The sequence below is a fragment of the Triturus cristatus genome, chromosome 8, assembly GCF_964204655.1.
Source record: "Triturus cristatus chromosome 8, aTriCri1.1, whole genome shotgun sequence".
NCBI classification, from domain to species: Eukaryota; Metazoa; Chordata; class Amphibia; order Caudata; family Salamandridae; genus Triturus; species Triturus cristatus.
In genome coordinates, this window is record NC_140591.1 from 107,936,382 (window position 1) to 107,945,570 (window position 9,189).

Here is a 9,189-nt window from a genome sequence, read left to right on the forward strand (position 1 = left end):
TCTGTGCACTCTCATCCCCTCCGGGGCCAGTGCTGGACTGAAATAGCTTTGCGGTCACTCAATACATTCAGAATCACTTTGGTCAGCACTTCAGATGCTAGGCCTGCAAAGCAGGCATTCTTAACCTTGTTAACCTTGAACCCAACATCACTCAAGTAAAAGGTATTACTCGCACAGTGCATAGAAGAGAAAGAGCTATGCTTAGCTAACATGATTTAATAAATCCATTTACAGATTCATTGTAACTAAACTGCTAGGAATTGCTTTCTACAATATCCATGTAGTATGTGCCAAAATGTTCTATTTTTTATTTTTTGGATTCATTAAAATATTTTAAGCACTCAATAGGTACCAGAGAGTTTTACAAGTAACAGTTAAAAATCATCAACGGGACATCCATTTGACCTGTAATTTGAATGTAGAAGCACAAATTTGACGTACAAGTGCAAATTCAATTTTGAAACGCACAAAATGTTAATTTGTACTCACCACTGGAATTACTCATACCAAAGCGTAATATGAAATTGTACATGAGTTAATCTGCCTGGGGCGGGGTGTGAGCATTCCTTGTTAGGAATGCCTTTTGCGTTTGGGAGCAGCCACAAACTCACCAACTTTTCCATGACCCATTGTCACCATGATAATAGCAAAGGATTTTGGGCCAGATGTATCAAACAGTTTTACCCATTCTGTGTCTAGGGGAAAATGTATTCGTACATTTGGCCCTTAATCCTGTCAAAGCCATGAGTAAATCAGTTTCTAGAATGGAAATGGGAAGAGAACACCCCTAAAATTGTTAAGGCTGTAGGGAAACATTCAATTTAAGGAGAAATGGAAACAAAACTAAAAGTGGAATAGCACTAATGTAAATACATTTTCCCAAAGCAAAATTGTACAATCCTCTTTTTTCTCCCTAAATTATATAATTCCCCTCTTTTATATCACCCCTTTTTTGTTTGTCTTACCAGCTATATATCAATTACACCTACAACGTTTTTCTCATTTTAATCTTTCTCACCTCATCTTCAGGAAAACCCAGGCAATTGTCTCACTGCTATTTGCCACCATGTGGGGCTACCATCCCTCATCAAAACTGAAGTGCTGTTGAACCCATCAAACTGAGTTGATGTTGATCCTTCAATGGCACCCACACCCTTACCCATCCTAATCCATTTCCCACCTGACACACTGACGTTCTCTTCAACCTACCCATGCATTTGGAATCTTTCGTCAACACCACAGCCACCGCAGCTTGTTGTCACTTTATATATGAAAGATTAGAAGCTTTATTCCATTGCATCCAACCAAAGCACTGTCCAACTCACAGGACCTTAGTAAGGTAGACTAAAGTAATACTTACAAGCGGCCACCCCCGTACTCTTTCTTTCCACAGGATAAGGTTCTTAACATCACTATCAGAACCCTCTACAACCTGCCAAAGCACACAGCCACCTCTACTTATTAATATTAAGAAGGGTATCTCCCTACCTAGAACAGTTCCCTCTAACACCTGCTGATACTAGGATTCAAATCATTTAGGTCCAGAGTACCTTTCCTACTCCATGAAATGCTACACTCCCTAACATGCTACACTCCCGCACATACTACACTCCCAGCCCCCAACCTAAGACCCACCAATCAATATCTCCTAACATCATACACCCGCATCCTCTGCACAGAGATTCCAAAAACGTCACCTCCTTGGCTCCCGCTCCCCCACTGACACAAGCGTAAAACTCACCTTGAGACTAAGGACAGCCCTAAACTTCATCTCTTGATGCTAGATGGAAGGATGCACACTGTTTTATTAACCAATTTTATTGAGTTTTAACAATATCACATCACAGTTTCATGAGTATCGCATCAAAATTAATGTGCCATCAACATGAGCCACATATCCATCTTTTGATCCATAGTAATGTTGAAATGCAGTATAACTGACATCAGTTATTGTCCCCCTTTTCATGAGTCTGCAAACTAACAATAAAGTAATAATCCACAATTGGTTGTGTAGTGACATCTCGACTGTATCCATTATTCTAAATAATTAAGATGTTTCTCAGGCTAGACTAGTGTGCTCCAAATCTTGGCAGTGACCAATAGACAGGAGGGATACTTCTTGGTAATAATGTGCACAAATTCACAACTTCATGGTCAGAGACATATGCACTAGTGTCCACAAAAGGCCTGGTGGGGGGAAGCAGAGAAGGAAGAGAAGAAACCCCCATTTTCCACTTTTAGCACCTAGAAGGTGATGCAGCTATCATTTTCAGGAATTCATCAAAGTAGCCCATCTTTGTAAGTCTGTAAGTAATACTGCACAGTCTGCTGCTATGGGAAGTCTGTGAAGACCACATGCTTCTTCGCGTCATAATGCCACAGACTCAGACTTAATCCACTTAAGTGTCACTGCACACCAGTGTACAATACTTGCCAGTGTCTGAGCCTTCCAGTGCATGGCAATATGTCTGCGAACAATAAGCAGTGCTAGGTCAATAAATCCATTTATGGCCTTCTCTGTCTTTGAGCGCTTATAGAGTCCCTGTAATGCACCCTCCATCGTCCATCGTCCATATATTGGTGCGACCGGTCAGTTCCCCCTGTGCGTTGAAAACATTACCCCAGACAGCGTCGACCAGTGGCAGTTACAAAACATGTGAGCCATATCCGCCCCTGGTCTAGGACATCTAGGACAGTTCGAGAGTAACCTAAACATCTGGTCTAGTATTGCTGGCGTGGGATAGGCTCAATGAAGGATGTTATTCTGTATATATTGAAACTTAGCGCTCTGCGATAGTTTTCTTGGGTACTGTAGTGCCCTCTCCCACCCCATTTTTGCCAGTTCCCTGCACACGTCACTCTCCCAATGCCTATGGGTCACGGACAATGGGTCGTGCGTGGTGTAGGGTAACGTTTGAACAAACCACGTGATTAGTTGACGACCCCCACATATTATGTGGAGTGTGTGTACCTGCGGGTGATGGTCCGGCTCTACATCCGTGATGTGCCACAGTTGGGCCATCAGCTAACAGGCGACCTTGTGACAGGAAATGACCCACCGGCCGCTTGTTTTCCTACTGCAGCCTATCGAAGGGCAGGAGAACCCTGTCATGAAATAAGGCACCCAGCATGCCCACCCCCACCAACCTCCATGCTCTAAGCCTTCCCGTCCTGCCCTGTCAGTGAACAATGCGATGGAGCTTACGGGGATTTCTGGAGAATATTGCGGGATGGAAGGCATTAGGCATAGACCACGGTGAAAGCTGCCGCATGCTACCTTCAGTAGACTATTCAACTTTGGTGCTGTTCTGGCTTTTGGAAGCATGGCCTGCTGAACCTCCAGCTGAGCGGTGGGGTGCCCATGTTTCTCTGTAAAACGTCCTGCTAGCCAGCGTGCCGGCCACTGAAGCTCTGCTGCCAGATAACAGGGTTCAAAATCAGAGGTTCTTAAGCCCCCTTTGTCCACTGGGAGTTGTAACTTGCGAAGTGGAACTCTCCGCCTACCTCTGTTCCAAATGAAGCTCCAAAGGGGAGAGTGTAATATGTTAAATATAGATTTTGTGAGATACGCAGGGAGATTGTGAAAGTAGTACAGTAGGCTGGGGAGCATGACCATCTTGGATAGCGACCCTCTACGCTGCACCATGAGTGGTAATGTGCTCCAGAACGCCATTTGGGGTTGTAGAGGGGCAATAGCCTTAGTGAGATTGCCATCTATGAGATGTTGTGTCTCATGATAGATATAAATGCCAAGGTAATGGAATGTGCGGGGTTCCCACCGCAAGGGGTGAGTGTCTACAACTATGTGTTCTTGAGAACAATTAGAGTGAAGTGGGTAGAGACACAATTTAGCCCAATTCACACCCAAACCAGAGGCCTGCAGGATGCTCAATATGCTCGGTATGCGTTCTCGGCTTTCACAGATATAATTTAGGACGCTCTCCACATACAGCGGGACTACGTGGAGCTCAGGATTTAGTGGAATGCGAGAGGCTCCATCACCAGAGCGCAAAGCAGAGAAGACAACGGGCAGCCCTGCTGTGTTCCTCTTCTTACCCGGAATGAGGGGAAGATTCAGTGCCCAATCCTCACCCTAGCCGTGGGTTCCACATATAGGAGGCAGATAGGTTTATGTAGCCTACCCGATATGACCAAAGTGGTTAGGGTTAAGAATAAGTAATCCCAATCCACTGTGTCAAATGCTTTCTCTTGATCCAGTAGCATGCATGCTGCATGTGACCACTGCATCGGAGAGAGCTCCATCACCCTGTGTAAGTGACGGGTGTTAAGGGTGGTAAACTTGCCGGGCACAAAAGCATTCTGGTCAGATTGGAGCAGGTGTGTCATGTGTTCAAATAGTCGGCCTGCAATAATCTTGCTCAAGATCTTGTAGTCCAACCCAAGCATGGACAGTGGTCGATATGAGGAGAGCTCCAAGGGATCCTTCCTTGGCTTCGGGAGTGACACCAGGTGTGGCTCCCGGAGTGATGGTGGGAGTCGGCCTACTGACACGGAGGTTTGTAATAGATTTAACAACTTGGGAGCCAACTGGTGCCCGTATGCCTTATAATATTCAATGGGGAGTCCATCTGGCCCACGGGTTTTATTAGCGGCTGCACTCCGTATTGCCCCTCTCACTTCTTGTTGTGTAATGGGTGCATTAAGCTCCTCCCTATCCAGAGGTTAGGTAGTGATTAATGTAGCCGAGGTACGAAATTGTTGTACGTCAGCCCAGTAGTCAATGAAGGGAGGATCATATAAGGCTTGATAGTTAGTGGAATATGCAGTATGTATTTCCACTTGGTTGGTAGCCATGAGTGTCGAGGTGACTCTAATCATAGTGATAGGTGTAAGTGGAGTAGCCTCAGAAGGGTTAAATGGGGCTCAAGAAAACATTCAAAGAGCGGGTCAGGCTAATAAGTTAGTGGGCGGTTTAAATATTATTTCCTGGAATACGGCTGGCTTAGCAAGTAAGTTTAATAACCAGGAATGGAGGGAAAGATCAAACAATTCGAGGTAATTAGCCTTCAGGAAACCTGGGTGACTGATAATAGCTCCTTCCACATACAGGGCTATAAATGTTTTTTTATCCCAGCTTTAAAATCTAGCTCAGGTAGAGCCATGGGAGGTCTGTCCTTGTATGTGGACTTAAGGGTGCAAGGCAAATGGTCCAATATAGTAAGCTCATCCCGCAATGTACAGGCTGTAAGGTTTGAGGGTAAGGGACTCGGATTGATCCTATATAATGTTTACAACTCCGGAGACGGCAGGGAGGAAAATTATACCCTGGGGGTATTAGACTCCAGACTGAGCAAGGAGTACCCATACACAAATGGGGCAAGGTACCCATTTAATATAATCATGGGCGATTTAAATACTCACTTATGCCCATTTTTGCTCCCAATTAATTCAGACTGGTCACGCTGCCCTACTAAAAAAGGCCCTCATTTTGCCCATACACTAGAAGGAAGGGACCTGAGCAAGATCTTGATTAGCCACGATATGGAAGATACAATAGATATGATGGCCTTGGAGAGTGATGGCACCTTCCCTCCGACCTTTAAAGGGAGAGGGTGCTCGTCAATCATTGATTACATCTTGGTCTCTAGGCCCCTTAAGCATAGGATTGTAGCAGTTGGGATCGAGTGGAGCCCATTTAGTGATCATAATCCTCTAATAATGGAACTCCAGTATCTGGTCTCACCTAGGACATGTGTAGTGGGGAGCATTGCAGAGAGGGCGACAGATCAAGGAAGGCGACTTAAGTGGGCTAAAATTGAGAGTGCCGTATTTTATAGAGACCTGATGGAGCAAGGGAAGCAGCCCATCGAAGAATGTCTAGACCTCGGAACTGATGGGCCACAACTATTAGATGCATTCGGGAGGATCACTAGTTTGGTTGAGGGGTTTTTGACTATACGCACCCCAAATAAACCACTCAACCAACCAAGATGGTTTGATAAGGATTGTTCACGGGCCCTTAGGGAGCTAAAAAGTTTCCTTAAACAGAAGCCCAGGGACCCAAATAGGGTAACCCAGTGCAGAGCAAAATATAAGGCCGAGGTTAAAAGGAGAAAATTAGCACTACAGGGGGAAGTGTGGGCAGATTTAAGGGAGGCAGCAGAAAGAAGGGATCTCACCAAATTCTGGAGTATAATTAATAAACCCTGTTTTCATGATAGCCGCACCCCGGAGGTTGGTGCAAACATTCTACCCGAGCAGTGGGTCTCCCATTTTAAGAGCCTGTATAATCATGGAAATGAGCCCACTGCTCCGGAGGAAGGTGCTGTCTCACAGGAGCAGTTGGTTAAGTTCACCCTAGCAGAAATAACTGAGGGCATTGAGGGATTATCTAAAAACAAGGCACCCGGCCCAGACGGGTCACCACCTGACCTGTTTATTAGTAATGTGGAGTTATGGGCTCCGATCATGACTAGGGTGATAAACGCTGCCATTACGTTTGGTTTGCCACGATCTTGGTCAACTGCCATGATTGTTACCATCTTTAAGAAGGGCAACAGGGACAACCCCCAGTGTTATCGGCCCATTTCGCTGATCGATGCCTCTGTTAAGATCTTGGGAAGGGTAATCCTTAATAGACTAACTGAATGGACCGAGGAAAAAAACATCATATCGGACATTCAATATGGTTTCAGATCAGGGAGGTCAACTAGTGATCAATGCTTGAATTTTTACATGTTAGCCGCCAAGTACACTAAAACAACTAATGAAACCATTCATTTAGGGTTCATGGACTTGGCGGCTGCCTTTGACCACGTAAATAGGGACAAGCTATGGTTAATGATGAGTCAGCTTGGTATTGACCAGGGCCTGATCACCATACTTAGGGAATTGCACAGGGACACCACAGCCAGGGTACGTTATAACACTGAAGGGGGACTTACTGGGGGGCGTGGCCGAGCCGAGCTGCAAGATGGCCGCCGTGTAACGGGGCTCTGCCGGCCGGACAACTAATCCGTCAGACAATCCGACCTTTGCCTTGCTCTTTGACCATCAAAATACACGGCGGGAAGTGCCCTGGTGCAGGGGATCCTAGCGGTGCCACTGCGGTTGAAATCGGCCTCGTAGATCCGGAACTACTCGGCCGGGCTGGCCGAGCGGCTTTTGGGCGCCGAGTTGGGCGGAGTCTTCTCCTACGCGAGGCCCTGGTCGAAGGCCGAGATCGTGCAGATGCGAGGCGGCTATCGTGGACCCAACTGAGACGTGGTGAGCCCAGCGACTGGCGCCCGAGCGGCTGCGGTGATTGCCGGCCGTGCTGAGACCTGGCCCCTGTTGGAGAACTGGTGACTGGAGGGGGCCGAGCTGGCGGACTGAATGACTGGGCCTACCCGGCGTGGCTGCGCCCTGATCCGGTGACTGGGCCGATGGGCCTGCTGGAGTGAGGAGTTGGGAGAAGTAAGCCGTGGTGCCCGCTGGGTGGGCCCGATCCCCGCCCGCAGGAGGTGATATCCGGCTACCGGTACCTGCCGACGACCTGCTCTAACCATCGTGTGCCTGCAGGCCGGGGAGACACTGCGCTGGAGAGGCCTACTGGGCGAGTGGCCGGTTAGGCCGCCATTGTTACCCGACTAACGCGGACCCGCGCCCTGAATGGGACGAATGCTGGCCTGGTCTTCCCTACTTGGCGGAGTTCCTCGTGCGGAGGGGGTTCCTGGTGGCCTGCTTGTTGCTTGATACCCCTCACCACCATTGTTGATAGGTTGCGGACACTCGGGGGGGAACCATGGGGAAATCGGACGCCAAGCAGAGGAGGCTCCCCTTCGAGAAACAGCCTTCCCGCGACACCGATGCGGTGCCGGAGTCGCAGACGGTGGTCCCTGAAACACAGTTGGACCCAACACCGGACGATGATGTCAAAAGTATGTTCCGTGACCTTAAAGGCTGCCTTAAGGAAATTGACGGAAAACTCGACTCCATGGCCAAGCGGCTGGATGGCATGTCGCACAGGGTCGACAAACACGAGGAGCGTATCACGGCGATGGAAGCGAGAATCGCGGACTGCGAGGAGGGCCACGGAGACACCCAGGAGAAGTTGCTGCGAATGGACAAGGTCCTGGAGGTGATACGTGGGCGCAACGAAGATTTGGAAGCTCGCTCCCGCCGAAATAATGTACGAATTATTGGGGTTGCCGAATCCACTAACATTGGCAATATGGAACTATTTGTTGAAGGACTGTTCCGTGAACTTTTTGGAGAGGGACTGTCGGCCATGTTCTTGGTTGAACGCGCACATCGCACGCTGGGGCCACGACCGGTGCCGGGGGCTCCGCCGCGGCCAATCCTGGCCCGGGTTCTTAACTACCGGGACAGAGATACTATCCTGCGGTTGGCACGTGAAAAGGGGGCACTAACTTTCCAAAACATGGCTATCTCCTTGTTTCCGGATTTTACGCAGGCTGTGCAGGCCGCCCGGCGCGAATTCATACCGGCCAAGAAAATCTTCCAGAGGGTGGGGACTAAGTATGCCATGCTGTACCCGGCCAGGCTGCGGATCCATCATAAAGGGAAGCCCATGGTATTCACTACGGCGGCAGACGCGATCAAGTTTGCGAGACAGACGGAACGTTCGCAACGTGAGAAGAGAGATGACCATGAAAATCCGCCGATGGGACAGCTAAGTGACATTGAATAACATGATACAAAGACACGCGCGCCCTCTGCCCAACACTGAGTGTTCCTGAGACCTGCAAGGGGTGATGGGTCCGCCCCTGAGACTGGACTGTTCATGCACGATTAACGCTACTGGCACCGTGCGGAAACCTGTGATGAGAAGCATGCAGGGACTTCCAGGCTGTACCTTGAGATACTGATTCAAATGCTAGGCGGAGATGTCCGGCCACCCGGTCGTTGATAGACTGGGGAGTGAGCCGGTGACCCCACGCCCCTGTGGGATGATTCCCGAGACACTATTGAAAGACAATTCCAGTTGGGGGGGGTGGTGGGGGGGGATGCTATCTCAACCTGATTGGGGGGTTGGAGTGGGTGGGGGGGGTTTGGGGTTATTGTTGGTTGGTTCTACATCACTACACTTTCTGGCTACACCACTACATGACGATGCGGTCCAGACACGGGCAGACTTATTGTGGTTGCGGACTCATAGGACGGGAGGGCGGGGTACCTGCGGGTGGGCCCTTCTTCTGGGTCCCTCGGTGACCACACGCCTCCATG